This window comes from Oculina patagonica, unplaced genomic scaffold (assembly GCF_052425735.1).
Source record: "Oculina patagonica isolate OP01 unplaced genomic scaffold, crgOcupat unplaced60, whole genome shotgun sequence".
Classification (NCBI taxonomy): Eukaryota; Metazoa; Cnidaria; class Anthozoa; order Scleractinia; family Oculinidae; genus Oculina; species Oculina patagonica.
In genome coordinates, this window is record NW_027558471.1 from 2,340 (window position 1) to 20,502 (window position 18,163).

The following is an 18,163-nucleotide window of genomic DNA, read 5'->3' on the forward strand; positions in this document are numbered from 1 at the left end:
AGGCTTGCTTTTCTCAACTGCTTAAGTTGAGTACATTACTGCGATGATCTTTCATTTGCTTAAAATGATATCGCCATTGTTTGCACAACTAATTATCTTCTGCTCATTACCACGCCCACTTATTGATTCGTGTCACCTGCGCCACAACTTCATTTTATATCCTGCACAATAGAATTTTTTTCTTGTTCCTGATAATGCCGTGGATCAACGAAAGCTCAGAATAAAGCTTAAGGCCTCACTTCACCGTTCACTTGACTTTTATTTGCTACTGAATTAAGGACAAATTTAAACGTTTATTGTCAGTAAAACGTGACGTTATTTCGACCGTTAGTTTTGCTATTTTTTCATACCAGCAGCTTTTTGATGTTCTAGGCGCCAATATAATTCGATCGTTGTAGTGAAAATCCATTAACGGAAAACATAGCACTTCAATCTTAGTCAAACGTAAAGGAGCTCAGTCACGGACAACGCTTGTCGTTCGTAATCTATCTCAATCTTCGTCAGTCGAAACCATCCTTGGTTATTTTCGCGTTTCGTTTACTCCTTTGTTGTTTTCCTACATTACACAACTATTATTTTGAGGTTTCAGGAAAATGACTTAAAATATCGTGACCATGTTCCTTCAAATGCTCAACACTTGAAAACTCATCTGGCATTGCAACAAATTATAAAAAAAATAATGAGCACGCGGACCAGCGTTTACCTTTAAAAAGCGTTTTTAAAAATTACGCAGTGCATTTAATTCTTCAAAGCTCACGAGCAGCACGTTCATTACTGAAGTCCGATCCGATTTATTCATCGCGATGAATAAGGTCTCATTCTCGATGGTCTTCCTGTTTTTCATTGTTTCAGTGATGTTGTTGGCTTGCACTCAAGATGTAGAAGCTACCATGCCAATTCCGCAGTGCCCGGTTAGACAGAACTGCAAAAAAAATCCAGGGAAAAAAGAAAAACTAAAGGAGAGATCAGAGGTAAATGAAAGATTAGATTTTATAAGCTCTCTCTCGTCAGTTTTTTTTGTTGTTGTTGTTGTTGCCAACTGAACAACACGATTGATGCAATTTAAACGCTTATCTGACAGGAAGTGAAAAGTAAACTAAATTGAACGAGTATCGAAAGACAAGCAAAATTACTGAACAAAACATAGAAACTGGATAAAGAAAACATAGTAATTAATTTCTGCAAGTTTGCTCTTTTAGCCCTACTTAACAAATCGATGTGTAGCGACAATAGTATCTTAAATTTCTGTTTGTTGTTTGTTTTGCTTTGTTTTGTTTTACAATTCTCTCAGAAAAGATGCAATACCGACGTTCGATTTAACTTTATAAATTGTTCGGTTCTGTTTTAGTAAAGACGATATTTTTATTTGTCACCTTTTGGCGCAAATGGAGTGAGAGGAAATACACCTTATTTTTAACGAAGTTTGAAACAAGCTAGGGACTACTTGTGGTCATATAAATTGACTTTTTGAACATTATTTCAAATCTTCTCTTAATATGCTAACTGAGAAGCTCTATTTCTTTTTTCAGATGGTTCGCACCAGAAGAGATAACATTTGTGAAGTCGCCCGTGCTCTGAAATGTGCAGATGATCAAACCATTTGAAGACGGCTTGACGCAGAAACTGACTGATACCACTCTAACAAAACGTGTTCAATTAGAGAACTGACATTAAAGAAGCTTTTTAAAATAGATAGGGAAAGTTTCAATTAAAGAAATCTGTGTCAGTATCCTCGTCTTTTTTGTCTATTTAAGAGTGACTGTCAGAAAAAACCGTGGGCAAATTAAAAAACCGTATGTACTTTGTTTCCGTCAAAGCCATTTATTTTGTGAAGTCCGTCTTCTTAATAAAAAATATTTTTCAGGAAAAATGTGCCGAAGGCACTCTGTGCTGTAAAAATGCTAAATAGACAGCTCTTTCGCTGTTTATAATACACTTTTCAGGGTTGATGATAATTTGGTCCGCCATATTGAATGCAAGATCTGCCAGGCGCTCCGCGGCTCGCTCCCTAACCATCAGCCTCCGCGCTCCCTGTTTTCCCGCCTTACCGCCTCAACGTCCGGCCAATCGGCGCCTGGGAACGAGGCAGTAATTGATGCTAGAAACGTGAAATTTAAAAGCAAACGCTATATTGAAGTTTTAGAGCTTCAATGACTGGATTTATCGGCGAAAAACTTTCGGAAATTTGACGAATATATCTAACTTGATTTGATAAAAGGTGTCTCCCGAAATTTGACATGACACCGTAGTTCTGAAGCCCTATTTCTGTAACGAACGCTGAATGAGGGCTAATTTTAGCTCAAGTTTAACGTAAGGTACTCTAGTTTATGTGTTTTTTAACCAAAAAGACTGCATATATGGCATTTTGTTTAAATCAAGAATTCTATCAATTTAATTAAGAGTGTTTACAACTTGAAATGTGAGTCAAAATTAATACCAAGATAGACATAAGAAAACACTCGGCGGAGAGCTGAACTGTAGCGTTCTTAAAGCATGCACGTCTCAAATAAACTGAACTAAAGCATTCTACATCGACATTCGATTCAACTTTAAGCAAAATCAGGCGAAATATCTGAGGAAGCGGGCATGTGTTATCTCAATTGTCAACTCCATTGTCGCGGCCGGAAATGCACACGATCGCATCGCCTCCCACTAGCGAATCACAGAGAACTATGAACTATGAGTGTTAGCTAGGCGGAGAACGCCTAAAATTGAGGGAAAAAGAAAACTATGTACTCACATCAGCGCTTGAAGCGATTCCTTGGCTATCCAATCCGACATGTTTCTTTTAGAAATAACCGACAATGTCCCGGATGTATTTGAATGTGGTCGAGCGCGTAACGCCCGCTTCCCAAACTTCAACAGTAAAAAACTAAGTCTTTAGCCACGGTAAAGTTCAAGCCAAATATCGTTATGACCGCCTTCAAATCAGCCCGTATAGTCTAGTTCCGAGTCCTAATTGATGTGGCTAAAGACCTTTGCTGTCTAAAGCAAGCTCAACATTATCTGTACCTGGCAAAACGAGCCGACCGGTTATCTGTGTTTAACCGCCTAAAGCTCGGTTTGAGGTACGATAACAGCCGACGCACAACTTGCAAATCGTAAGACTTTCACCTTCACGGGACTTAATGATGTCCTCCGGCAAACTTCTTTTAGACAGCAGAATGGAAAGCTATAGATCACAACTGTTCAACTAGTTAGCGCGCGCAACTAGAATTCAAATGAAAGAGAGGGGTTGGAGTTAGAGACTGGGCTAGACTAACCACAAGTAATTCTAGGGGGAGGGAGACGGGGGGGGGAGACAGGGAGGGAGAAAAAAAGTAAGATTGCATTCACTACATTAGACAGGGCGACATTTCATTGGAAGAAAGCCGAACAATTCTCCGTATTCTCAAACAAAAAAAACAAAAACAAAAAATGAAACCCCATACATTCCTTAACAGCCCGATAGCCACCTTTTATCAAATCAAGGTAGATATATGTCTGAATTTATCAAAATAGGGTCAGAATTTGGCATGGTTTTGTTGTGGTTTTTATGTTAATTTTATCTTTGGTTTAAATTTTTTCAAACCAGTTTGATTTTAAATTTTCATTGTCTTACATTCATTATCACAATGTGAAACAAAGGGAAATAGAAATCAAACTGGTTTGAAAAATATTAAGCCAAAGACAAAGTTAAACCACAACAGTTATATTTTGCTTTTCCTGAGTGGAAAGTTCTTTAATCTGCTATTTAGCAGGAGAGGGAAGAAATACGGTTAGGACTAGCTAACTATCCAAGTGACTACTTTGGTTATCTAAGCAGCCATCTTTTGTCAGTCACAGCTAACTACACCATGAAATTCTACACTGATTAGACAAATTTTGGACTCCGCGAGCCATGCTTGAAGGCCGACGACAGTCGGCCTTCAAGCCAGCCGCACGCGTAAAAATTGAGGGGGGGGGGCTCCGTCACCGGAGCCTGTGCTGGGTAGCTTAGTGAATGACCTAACAGCCCAAGGGAGACCAGGGTCAGTCATTGATTTGTGGGCTTGAAATTCTACACTGATTGGACAAATTTTGGACTCCGCGAGCCCTGCTAGAAGGCCGACGACAGTCGGCCTTCAAGCCAGCCGCACGCATAAAAATTGAGGGGGGCTCCGTCACCGGAGCCTGTGCTGGGTAGCTTAGTCAATGACCTAACAGCCCAAGGGAGACCAGGGTCAGTCATTGATTTGTGGGATTGCTGGGGGGGGGGGGGTGGTCCTAGTCAGGGTTTGGTCACTTTCCAAAAGTGGGATTTTGGGGCTGAAATCGTCTTTGAACTTCCAGGTGGCGGCTGCGTGCAGGGTTGAGAAGCTGCCATGAGGCTTTCACACACAAGCAAGGTTGGTGTGCATGCTAACAAGTGACAGTTTGCTTTTGATTGATTGATTGACAAGGACGGTGCTTTTGCTGGAAAAAGTGCAGACCAGGCTTTTTGGTCGTGACCCGGTTTTGATAAATTCAGACATATATATATATTCTTAACCTTAGAACAGAATAAAAATAGACACGACAACGTTGCGTAGCCAGCATCTCTTTCATAAACAAAACTTTAAATGGTATCATCTCGTATTCAGAATTGAATAAATGCCATTAAAAAACTAACTGGGGAGCTCCACTTTTAGGCTTGCCTTAACGTATTTTAGGAGTTCCAACGGATACTTTATCCTCTGAGGACAATTTTTAAGCAGAAAATGTTCTCAAGTTTGCTGCTCATACGCTTTCTTGTAAATCCGTATCACAACAGAATCTAAAATACTGATCATGAGATATTCGTCTCTTTGAAATTATACATTTTAACTATCATCTGAACGGAAACGTGTGCCATATACGTTTTTTGAGGTTAACCCTATCCTAACAACATTTTTTTTATCCTAGGTTTGAAATGTTCTGAACATGTTTGTTTCGTTTTATATTAACCTATTATTTTTCAGGGCACGAAAACCTCAAAACACTTTGGTATTTCGCTATGCTTAAACATGGGTTCATGTGCCAGTCTTCATCTTTTTCTGTACAGTGGAGATTGGAGGCGATACCAATCATTTATTATGCCTTTTAGATATGTTTCCCTATAAAGAAACGAACATAAATCAGCAGATTGGAGAATACTTGTGGAAATTCTCCTGGATTCTCCTTCTAATGATAATGTGCTTATCAACCGAAAATCCCCAAATGACATTATACCTTGTCAATACACGAGTAAATGATAAAGTGAGGCCTTAAGCTATTGTATTTTGTGTCAACTTTATTCCGAGCTTTCGGCGATTAACGGCATCATCAGAGAATAAGGAAATATTCTACACTTCGAGATACAAAATGAAGTTGTGACGTTAGTGATATCAGAACACATTATTTATTGTTTATTTGCACAGCTAATTATCTACTGTTCATTTATACCGCCTCGAACCGCCCCCTCTTCCTGTACTATGGAATTCTTTTTTTTTATTCCCTGATGATACCGTAGTAATATGAAATATAGTAGCTTAAGGCCTCACTTCACCATTTACTCGACATAATTGAAGATGCTAATGAAGGACAAATTCAAACGTTTATTGTCAATAAATTGTGACGTTATATTTCGACCGTTAGTTTTGCTATTTTTTGTTTTATTTTTTTTCCATATAGCAGCAGATGTACTGAAATTTTGATGTTCTAAGTGCCTATATAATTCGATGTTTTTAGTAAAAAAAAAACCATTAACGGAAAATATACCACTTCAACCTTAGTCAAACTTAATTTCTTTACACCTGAAAACGCATCTGTCATTGCACCAAATTATAAAATATTAATGAGGACACGAACAAGCGTTTATCTATAAAAAGCGTTTTTACAAATTACACAGTTTATTTAATTCATCAAAGCCCACGAGCAGCACGTTCATTACTGGAGTCCGATCCGTTCTATTCTTCGCGATGAATAAGGTCTCATTCTCGATACTATGCCTGTTCTTCGTTGGTTTAGTGATGTTGTTGGCTTGCAGTCAAGATGTAGAAGCTGCCGCGGCAATTCCGCCGTGCCCGTGGAGAAAGGACTGTCCTAACTATATAGGGAAAGAAAACATATTAAAGAGGAGATCAGAGGTAAATGAAAAATTAGATTTTATAAGCTCTTTCTCGTCAGTTTTTATTGTTGCCAACTGAACAACACGATTGATGCAATTTAAACGCTTGTCTGACAGGAAGTGAAAAGTAAACTAAATTGAACGAGTTTCGAAAGACAAGCAAAATTACTGAACAAAAAGTAGAAACTGGATAAAGAAAACATAGCAATCAATTTCTGCAAAGTTGCCTCTGTTATCCCTGCTTAACAAATCGATTTGTAGCTAAAATAGTATCTTAAATTTACGCTGTTGCTTTTTGTTTTGTTTTGCAATTCTCGCGGAAACAATGCAATACCGACAGCCGATTTCCCTTTTATTTCTTAGATAAGTTGTTGGTTCTGTTCTAGTATTAAAGACGATATTTTTGTTTAATTTGTCACCTTTTGCCGCAAAATGGAGTGAGAGGAAATACACTTCATTTTTAGGCGAGGACGTTAGTCTCGAGCCTTATGTTATGGAGCGATAAATCGGTTGGGTTTACAACGGGCGATGTGATGATTCGAACCGAGGGGGATTGGTAACTAAGAATATGGCTTGAGATTTGTTTTCCTCCGCCATCTTGGTTATTCGAGACTTTTTCACAGCCAGAAGCCTTGACTCGAAGTAAGATTAGTAGCTTAAATTTTTTTTACGCTCACTTACAAACATATTGAGATATCATAGTACACAAAAACCTTATCGACACACCGAACTAAATTGTGGTTTACGAGCTGGGAGTCAGCTGGCGAGTGTTGTTTCGGCAGACCTTTGCCTTTCAAGACTGAAGTTGAACTGGAAGCATTGAAAGCAATATAAGCACGGCTAATGAAACATCAGGATTGATATATTTGTGATCTGAACTACTGGCGACATTGTAACCTGAGCTTTAACTGAAGAGGAGAAGTGCAGAAGAATGTATTGCCACAACTGCTGAGGTGAGCTATCAAAAATTTATATCAGTTTGCTTGTACATGTACTTTATTGACTAACATAATGGACAAAGTATTTATGGAATCGAAATAACGATTTTAAAAGGCTAAATATCTGCTAGATGTTGTTAAATTTAATTTGCTGGAATTTATAGATTACTAAGCATTGAGAGAGCTTCATTCGCGATCCCTTCTGTCAACAGAACGTTTTCGTATACTACTAGGTCAGATTTCAACATTGATTTTAATAATGGTGTGCAAAGCAGCAGTAAATATAAATAAGTGATTGTAAAATATGGATACAAACAAACTTATTTCAGGCTTTACCACTGATAACAGAACTACAATTGATCACATTTATACATTTATACATTTACATTTATTTATAGAGTCCAAACTGGTGTTCTCAAGACACACTAAAGTGACCTTAAAGGTAGGTGGTTTAATAGCAACCAAAAAAGAGTATATACATTTTTGTAGACCATAATAACTAGTAAATGATTTAAGAAGCATAGTGTACATGTAGAAAGATGTGTTTCAGAAAAAAGAAAAATTTAAGTAGCTACTTATGTTGCAATAAATTGTTGTAGTTAATCAGTCTTAGTGTCTAAACAAATATGTATAAAACAATTATTAAATTTTTAACAATTGATTTTTTCTTTTATTATGTTTACAGAACAGAATTAAAAAACAACAGAAAACATCCAAAATACAGTTTTCAAAGAATCCACTGACAGCTGTGTTTTGTCCTAATTGCTTCAATCTGTTTAATCTGCACTTTGTCAAGAAGCAGCGTGAATGTGTGAATGTGGCTATTGCATTGGAACTGCTTTGACTGGAACTGGTTATTGGCCTCTATTCTGCCTCTATGCAATATATAGAAAGCCCAATCCTCACTATGAATGGCAGATATATTTAAACAAAACACAGCGAAAACCATGTAGCAATAACACCTAAGTAAAAAAAATAAACTGTGTAAAATATCTCTGGATTTGCTACTGAAAGATCCTTCAATTCAAATTCATTACTGGCAAACCACTGTATCAACTCTACTTCCTAGACTCCGCATGTACTGTTGGACTTACTTGCATCACAAATTGTACAGAAAGTGCAAACAACTTTCAGCCCCATTTAAATTTAACAAGAGTAAATCAAGATGCTATATCAACTTTACTTCCTGGAAACTTGTACTTCCTTGCACTGCGTGTTTTACCTCTAAATGATATTAAGTTTTTGGACTTACTGCACAAAATTTACATTACAGATTGTACAGTGAGTGCAGACAACTTTAAGCCACATTTAAACAAGAGGCAATCTAGATACATTATTTCAAGACATTTTATTCTTGGCAAAGTTGTGGAAGTTTCCTCGCTGTCTAGTAAAGTTACAAAATATGTTGCCTTCCATTGTGAAAAGTCGTGATAAAAGACATCTTATTAGAGTTGTACGAATTAAATCGTGTCAATTTTGTGATTAAAGCAGCTTACAATTTGCCTTTTATTAATTACAGTAACATTGGTTAGAAACTAACCTTTCCTTGGAATGCACAACTAAAAACACCACCGGAAACAAAGTACTATATTTTAAAATTTTATTTACCTGACAAACCCATTTCCCCCCTTTTATAGCAAATGTCTCAGTGTCTCAACTTTCGACTTACAGTGAGGAGCCGAAAAGGGTGACCACTTTTAATGTACTAACAATTTTCCTTGCACGAAAGAATGTGAATCATTTAAAAGTGGTCACACAATTGGGCTCCTTGCTGTAAATCACACATCTTTTGGACTCGCATTTTCACTCAATAGACATTTTTGGCTTTGTCAGTGTAAATTGCCCATTTCAAAATCACATGATGCTCCCCAGAGAACTTGTTTTTAACTATCTGAATGCCAAGAGAATTTTTCTGAATTTGAAGAGTGATTCTCAAGAGTGATGTCACAGTCTGAAAAAGACAACAAAAAATCGAAGCCCGAAAGGTCTATTCTCAGTTCTTTGTCTGGAAGTTTTAACATACTGACTTGCTTTACTGGAATGTCCTCGCCTTAGTATGCATTGCATACCGGTTATTAATGATGTTTGCAACGAGCTAGGGACTACTTATGGTCATATAAATTGACTGTTTGAATATTATTTCAAATCTTCTCTTAATATACTAACTGACAAGCTCTATTTCTCTTTTCAGATGGTTCGCACCAGAAGAGATAACATTTGTGAAGTCGCCCGTGCTCTGAAATGCGCAGATGATCAAACCATTTGAAGAAGGCTTGACGCAGAAACTGACTGATGCCACTATAAAAAAAATGTGTTCGATTAGAGAACTGACATTAAAGAAGCTGTTTTGAAATAGATTGGGAAAGTTTCAATTAAAGATATTTGAATCAGTATCCTCGTCTTTTTTTGTCTATTTAAGAGTGACTGTCAAAAAAATACCGTGGGCAAATTAAAAACCCTATGTACTTTGTTCCCGTCAAAGCCATTTTATTTTGTGATTTCGATTTGCGTGGCTGGAGTCACAATTTTGGCAAATTTCAAATCCAAAATTCAATATTATAAACGCCCCTCGAGTTCGCAAACAAAAACGTACAAAGATGTTTGGACACTTCTTTTATCAACAGAGAAACTATTTTTCGTATTAACAAGACAATTTCAGGGCATAAGCTAGACTCACCGAACTGAATTAATTCAAAAATAAGGAAGAGGTTTTCACGATAACATAATTTTTTAGACTTTTACTTAAACTTTTAATTAAAAATGTGTGGAACATGTGGTATAACGCCAAATCTTCTAAACGCCGTTTAATCACACATTTAGACATTTATCTAAAAGCATACCTGGGAAATAGCCTGGATTGTTGATGGAAGGCAAGATTTTTACGATTATATCGAAGAACATATGTTGAACATATGTTTTGCTAGGGGCCTAGTCAGCTCCCGTCAGCTCCGAGGGTAGATAAATTTGATTGATTGATTGATTGATTGATGGATTGATTGAAGAACATCAAATTTTGTCATAAAAGCGCACTTAGGCTTTGGTAGATTGTGCTCTAAAAGTGGCATATAATGCTACTAGCAGTGCTCAAAATTTTGCCAAATTATGCAAAAATTATGCCAGAATTCCCAAATTATGCTTCTGATTTCCGAAATTATGCTCACAAAATGACGTAGATTCTGTACATAGAGGTGCGCAATAACGACAACAAAATTGTGATGTTTTTCAAATAAACTGTTGTTGTAAATTTATTAGTGTTTTATGGCAGTTTGTCACGGCCGTCAGCTGTCCAAATTAGCTGCTCGCATCTCTGAACCGTTTGTAGAATGCCTCCAACGACTTAACAATCACAATTGTATAGCTAAAACACGCATTGCAAGAACAAACTACCTAAATTTAATTTATTTCTGTAGAAAGTACACCATATTTACTAAATTTTATGAATTTATGCTCCAAAAAGTGCTAAAAATTGCTAATTATGCCGTGGCAGTGCTCGTTTCACAAATTATGCTTTTTAGCTCCAATTATGCCAAAAATTATGCTAGCACAATCTACCAAAGCCTAAGCGCACTAGTTAGTTAGGTAATTGAACAAAGCAGCAGCTCTAAAGCAGAATACATATCCCTTGTTTATTCTTCCTTAGTAATTTTCTATTTTGATAGTCGTTTTCTCATAAAAAAGAGCATCAGTCATAGCCTAACGGCTGGTAAAGTGTGCGTTTCAAAATACCGTATTTCAGTCGATTAAGCGCCCTGGGCGCTTATTAAATTTTTGGACCTTGAGAGTGAGCGCTTTTTCGAAGTGGGCGCTTATTCGAGGCTGGGCGCTTATTAAATTTTCGCGATTTTAAGCAAAAAGTAAGTTTATTTTTGTAACAAAACAAAGCAAAATTTTGACTGCTCATTGAAAGTTTCTAAAAAATACTAAGAAAACTCGGTCATGAGGGAAGTCTTCTTAGTAGTACTTAGTCAATTTCAATAATCAATACTCCTCTTGTGCACTTCAGTTTTTTGTGGGGTGGGGGTGGACGCTTATTTGAGGCTGGGCGCTTATTAACTTTTCCTACCTTCAGGGTAGGCGCTTATTCGAGCTTAGCGCTTATTCGAGGTCGGGCGCTTAATCGAATAAGTACGGTAAGCGTAAATTGATCCAGGCCCCTTTGTTCGCGCCCGCGTTAACCCCAACAAAAACCGTCAGCTACCCAGGCTAGATTCTTATACAATTAATTAAAAAAACAATTACAATGCTCATTTCGTTTGTGAGTTAAGAATCTCGTTTCTTTTTTTGAAAAACCAAATGAATATATTTACGTATTATTTTTGATGTATTTTTATTGTCAGCCTTGCCCAACCCATTCTCGTCCCCATAGCCCTTTTCGTTTCTCTTAGCCGGCAGGGCCTTGGCACGAGAAAATGGAGGGCTCTGGAGACACAGGATAGGACTTCCGGTACTCATGTATGCAGTCATGACGTTTCAAAAGAATGTATGAGAGAGTCGTTACGTTTTCGACTTCCGTTTAGGAATTCTTTGTTCCAAACAGCAAATCGAAAAAAATCGAATTAATTCAAAAATCCTATGTCCCCAGTGCCCTTCGTTTTCTCGTGCCAAGCCGGCTAAGACAACCGAAGGGCTATGAGGACGAGAATGTGCCCAACCTTGTTCCCAGGGCTTTTCCCTTAGTAAATTGCCCGTTCCAAATTACCAAGGGAAAAGCCCAGGGAACGAGGTTGAGCCTTGCCAGTAATAAGTCCTCACTCAAATTTGTGTAAAATTTGAGTGATGTGGGAATGCAGCTCGCGTCTCATGGTAGTATATCCGTGGCAATACATCAAGAAATGCTGTTTGTGTTCCATGCATTTCTTTATATCAGACTAAGCATGACGTTCCTCTACTGGGATTGATGCTCCTCTTTTTCATAGTTTGTATTCGTAATGCATAGCGCCCTAATCTAAGCCTTGTCAGGCTTAGTCTATGTGCTGGATTTGTGAGTGAGTGAATGAACGGCCTGGCCGACTTGAAATAGCCTCGCATGGCGTACTACACTGTAGAACAGTCGTATTTTTTGAAAACGTGCGCGGTCTTCGAACTAAAGGTCTGGAGCGACTGTCAAAATGGTGGCGGCTGTACAGTTTACCGCAATACCTTGCGAACCTACTGGCGACACTCAATGGACACATAGAATGCCATATTTCTTTCCAAGTTTGATGCTATACTGACAACGGTGAGTATGTTCAGGTTTTAAAAACATTTTTTTCAGTTTTTATTGTTGCCTAAAATAGACGATCGTTGCATCGTTGGTCAAGTGAGACCTTAAGCTATTGTATTTTGTGTAACTTTATTCCGAGCTTCGCCGATCCACGGCACTGTCGTCAGGGAATACAAAAAATTATTATACATTGTAGTCCCTAGCTGTCTTCTCATTGGCTAAGAGCCTACAGCTAATTCTGGGAATCCGCGCAACCCCGCGCAACCTACAGATTAGTGAATAATCTGCTAGCAGATTATTCACTAATTTGTAGGTTGCGTGCGTAATGCATGATTTCCAAGAGCAATGTGTCAGACATCGGCGAAGGAAATTCATAGTTCGTCGATTCACTTCTTCAACCGAGAAACAGTTTGACCAAAGTTCAAAAATTGCTGACAATAAAGTCTCGGAAACACAAAATGACTAACAAAAATTGGGAAGGAACTATTCCACGATTTAGTAGGACGACCAGCCGGTCGGAATTAGCACAAGTCTTGAAACAGGTTGAAATCGTTTGTCTTTACTTCCTTTTCCAGAAAAGTAATGTATAATAAAACAATTGTTAGTTCGGTTTATGTGATATTAGGAATAATCAAGGTCTCTGCAAGTGTTTTCAGCTTCGGCTTCCTGATAACACTTACCTCGACCTTGATTTTTCCGGATATCACAAAAACCTCATCCAATAATTGTTTAATATTCTACAGTACAGGATACAAAATGAAGTTGTGGATGGTGATATCAGAACACACTATTTATTGTTTATTGCTATCTCTATTATTTGCACAACTAATTATCTTCTGTTCATTACTACGCCCACTTACAAATTCGTGTCACCTGCGCCACAACTTCATTATATCCTGCACGGTAGAATTTTTTCTTATTCCTGATAATGCCGTGAATCGGCGAAGGCTCAGAATAAAGCTTAAGGCCTCACTTCACCGTTTACTTGACTTTTATTTGCTACTGAATTAAGGACAAATCAGTTAAACGTTTATTGTCAGTAAATCGTGACGTTATTTCGACCGTTGCTATTTTTTTCATACCAGCAGCTTTTTGATGTTCTAGGCGCCAATATAATTCGATCTTTGTAGGAAAAAAATCCATTAACGGAAAACAAACCACTTTAACCATAGTCAAACTTAAATGCTCAACATCTGAAAATTTATCTGGCATTGCAGCAAATTATAAAAAAAAGTAATGAGCACGCGAACCAGCGTTTGTCTATAAAAAGCGTTTTTACGAATTACGCAGTGTATTTAATTCATCAAAGCCTACGAGCAGCACGTTCATTACTGGAGTCCGATCCGTTCTATTCATCGCCATGAATAAGGTCTCATTCTCGATGGTCTTCCTGTGCTTCATAGGTTTAGTGATGTTTTTGGCTTGCACTCAAGATGTAGAAGCTACCGTGCCAATTCTGCAGTGCCCGGGGAGACCGGGCTGCGAAAAATATCCAGGAAAAAAAGAAAAACTAAAGGAGAGATCAGAGGTAAATGAGAGATTAGATTTTATAAGCTCTTTCTCGTCAGTTTTTTGTTGTTGTTGTTGCCAACTGAACAACACGCTTAAACGCTTATCTGACACGAAGTGAAAAGTAAACTAAATTGAACGAGTATCAAAAGACAAGCCGGCAAAATTACTGAACAACTGGATAAAGAATACATAGCAAATAATTTCTACAAGTTTGCCCTTTTAGCCCTACTTAACAAATCGATTTGTATAACGACAATAGTATCTTAAATTTATGTTTGTTTTCTGTTTTGTTTTACAACTCTCGCAGAAACGATGCAATACCGACAGCCGATTTCACTTTTATTTCTTAGATAAATTGTTTGGTTCTGTCAGTAGCGAATGCGATATTTTTGTTTCACGGACACCTGTTGCCGCCAACGGAGCGAGAGGAAATACACTTATTTTCTAATGTTGTTGGCAACGAGTTTGGGACTACTTATAGTCATATAAATTGACTGTTTGAACATTATTTCAAATCTTCTCTTAATATACTAAATGACAAGCTCTATTTCTCTTTTCAGATGGTTCGCACCAGAAGAGATAACATTTGTGAAGTCGCCCGTGCTCTGAAATGCGCAGATGATCAAACCATTTGAAGAAGGCTTGACGCAGAAACTGACTGATGCCACTATAAAAAAAACGTGTTCAATTAATTAGAGAACTGACATTAAAGAAGCTGTTTTGAAATAGATTGGGAAAGTTTCAATTAAAGATATTTGCATCAGTATCCTCGTCTTTTTTGTTCATTTAAGAGTAACGGTCAGAAAAATACCGTGGGCAAATTAAAAAACCCTATGTACTTTGTTTCCGTCAAAGCCATTTTATTTTGTGATTTCGATTTACGTGGCTGGAGTCACAATTTTGCCAAATTTCACACCCGCAATTCAATATTATAAACGCCCCTCGAGTTCGCAAACAAAAACGCACAGAGGTGTTTGGACACTTTTTTTTATCAACAGAGAAACTATTTTTCGTATTAAGAAAACAATTTCAGGGCATAAGCTAGACTCGCCGAACTGAATTAATTCAAAAATGAGGAAGAGGTTTTCACGATAACAGAATTTTTTAGACTTTTACTTAAACTTTTAATTAAACATGTGTGAAACATGTGGTATAACGCCAAATCTTCTAATCGCCGTTTAATCACACATTTAGACATTTATCTTAAAGCGAAATAGCCTGGATTGTTGATGGAAGGCAAGATTTGTACGATTATATCGAAGAACATATGTTGAACATATGTTTTTCCTAGGGGCCTAGTCAGCTCCCGTCAGCTCCGAGGGTAGATAAATTTGATTGATTGGTTGGTTGATTGATTGATTGATTTATTGATGGATTGACTGATTGAAGAACGTCAAATTTTGTCATGAAAGCGCACTCGTTAGTCGGGAAATTGAACAAAGCAGCAGCTCTAAAGCGAAATACATATCTCTTGTTTAGTCTTCCTTAGTAATTTGCTATTTTGATAGTCCTTTCTCGTAAAAAAAGAGTACCAGTCATAGCCGAACGGCTGGTAAAGTTTGCGTTTCAAAATGAGCTAAAATTGATCCAGGCCCCTCGCGGCTTCGCCGCTTGCTCGCGTGCGCGTTAACCCCAACAAAAACTTCCAGCTACGCAGGCAAGATTCTTAAACAATTAATAAAAAAAATTACAATGCTAGTTTCGTTTGTGAGTTAAGAATCTCATTTCTTTTTTTGAAAAATCAGATGAATATATTTACGTATTATTTTTGATGTACTTTTATTGTCAGTCTTGCCAGTACTAAGCCCTCTCTTCGTCACTCAAATTTGTGTAAATTCACTCTATGTTTGAAATGTAGGAATGCAGCTCGCGTCTTATAGTAGTATATCCGTGGCAATACATCAAGAAATGCTGTTTGTGCTCCATGCATTTTTTTTTATCAGACTAAGCATGTTCGTTCCTCTACTGGGTTTGATGTTCCTCTTTTTTTTCCAAGTTTGATCCTATACTGACAACGTTGTGTATGCTAAGTTTGAAGTTTACAGAACTTTTACGTACGTTTTTATAAGTGTTTTAAAGGTTTTCGTGGACTAAGAGTGATGAGTAAAAATCCATTAAGGAAAAACATCATCCCAACTTCAATAAAACTTAATGTTTTATATCAGTTACACTCGGCTGTCACTATAGCTACTAATTATATAAAGTCAGCGAGGACACAAACCAGCGTTTATCTATAAAAAGCGTTTTACAAATTACGTAGTGCATTTAATTCATCAAAGCTCACTACTAAAGCAGTGCTTTCATTGCCCGACGCCGATCTGTTCTATTTTTCACGATGAATAAGATCTCATTTTCGATGGTTTTTGAACTCATGTAACTCTTAACAAAATCGAAAATGTTTTGGCGTAAATATTTGCGTTGCTACTAGGAGGTTTCAACATACTCACTGACAAAAAAAAAATGAGCAGTTAGATATTAAATCTCTTATAATCTTATTTTGGTGTGTACTGTCGCTCAGTGTGTTCTCTTTGTTTTGCAATTATAGGAAACGTGATCAAGTAAAGAATTGACTGCATAAAAAGGCTATTTTCAAATAGACATGGAGATTTTCAATTAAATAAATTTGCATCAGTATCAGTTTTTTTTTTTCCTTTTTTGTTTAAGAGCAACGGTCACGAAAAACCGAATCTTGATTTCGTGGCAAAAGTTAAAAAATCAATTTCTTTCATTTTTTTCAACATATAGCTATAAGGTAGATACTATTAAACCGTTTCCCCAAAAAGCCATTTTATTTTGTGAAAAATGAAATAATCACCTTGCGTGCGTGATCGGAGTCACAAATTTAAACAATCAGAAAATCGTCCCTCGCTCTTGAAATTTTTCAGTTTTATGAGTCTTGAAAGGTCTGAATATCATTCTTCTAGTCAAAGAAAAGGATTTTTTCTGTTGATAGAAAGTGTCCTAAATTTTTTTGCGAACGCGAGGAGAATTTATCATAGCAATTTTTGGGTTAGAAAGTGGACCATTTCGACCATGAAACCAAATATTTTAATTTTTCTTGAAAATAATAGGCTTCTGGCGCGAACAAACCACATCAGGTTTCATGTCTGCCAAAAATTAAAGAAATCATTTTATTAAATTCTGCTAATCAATGCTTGGTTTTTCCAAAACGATGTTCTTCATAAGCTTTTTTCACAACCATCTGGTTAACAGATAATTTGCGTGCAGTTGGCCTCCTACCGTATCATTTTGAATATAAAAGAAATATAAAACTTGAAGGAATCGCGCGCGCATTGATTGATCAGTTCGAGTACTTTATTAAAGAAATGAAAAACGCGGCGAAGAGCATTGTCGAGTTACATGAAGCACGCAGCATTTTTTAAGAACACGTACTAAGAGACGTACATATATATATAAGAATCGAACAACTATAAAACAGAAAGGCTGACGGTACGGTAGGATTGAACTATTGTAATTCCCTTCCAACATTTCGTCAGGCACGGCCTGAATTCACCAGGGAATGAATAAATAAAGTTTTTTAGCCAGCATAGCAGGTGTATTTTTGGCGGGAAGGTGCTGAATATTCAGAAGGAGTGTTTTAGCCGCCATATTGTATTGGATAGATCGTTGAAGCCTGGAGCAAGTACAAAAAAAACGTGTGTGTGTGTGTGGGGGGGGGGGGGGAGGGGGGGTAACGAGGTGATAATGAGAATGACGACCATTCTCCCATCCAGCTTTGCTTTCCTTCTGGAATTGATGACCGTGGCTATTCTTGGTTTTCATGTTACGTCATAAAATTATGAAATCAAAATTCACTAGGCCTGCTATATTTTCATTGTCATTTGGCGAAAGATAAACTAAAAATATATTTTTTTACAAATTTCTAGATCGATAGTGTCATTCGTTTTTAAGAACGCCTTCGCGTTAATATCAACTATACTTGGAAATAGGCCAAAATGAAATTCCTTCAAACTCGGCCTGAATAAAGCCCTAGGGGCACTAGTTACAAAAATATAAGTTTAAGATCAATCGGTTAATAATTGATTTTTTAACAATTTTTTTCTTCCCAAAGGCCGAAACCGGACAAAATCGAACACAAAAGTATGGTAAATTCGAAGGCTTCTACAATCGAAAATAAAGTTTGTCATTAAAAACGAATTTCATATCGTCTTTGTACCTCCATTCTACTATCCTCAAAAATAATTAGATCGCAATTTGATAAGAAGGCAAATATTTTACAAAATTTTGAAAGTCGCTACCTCAAGACAGCTAAAAATAGGCCAAAATTTACCATATTTTCAACTGCTTTAAAAGCCTTCTGGTACATCGCTTTGCCCAAAACGGCTTAATCAGCCTGAAAGAGCATGTTTTTTACTACAAATCTGTGAAATAAAATTTTTGGGTAATTAAAATCGCGAGCGCTGA

The 18,163-nt window shown here is 37.1% G+C and overlaps 3 long non-coding RNA genes across 3 annotated transcripts; all 3 read left to right on the plus strand.

The window, feature by feature from the left end:
- Positions 1-614: 614 nt before the first annotated feature.
- On the plus strand, positions 615-1,805 carry LOC144640997 (uncharacterized). The gene is made up of 2 exons (XR_013568477.1): positions 615-971; positions 1,530-1,805. It is a non-coding gene; the product is annotated as an uncharacterized LOC144640997 (long non-coding RNA).
- A 4,048-nt stretch (positions 1,806-5,853) lies between these two features.
- LOC144640998 (uncharacterized) lies at positions 5,854-9,416 on the plus strand. The gene is made up of 2 exons (XR_013568478.1): positions 5,854-6,104; positions 9,215-9,416. It is a non-coding gene; the product is annotated as an uncharacterized LOC144640998 (long non-coding RNA).
- Positions 6,545-8,530, plus strand: LOC144640996 (uncharacterized). The gene is made up of 2 exons (XR_013568476.1): positions 6,545-7,038; positions 7,709-8,530. It is a non-coding gene; the product is annotated as an uncharacterized LOC144640996 (long non-coding RNA).
- Positions 9,417-18,163: the final 8,747 nt, after the last annotated feature.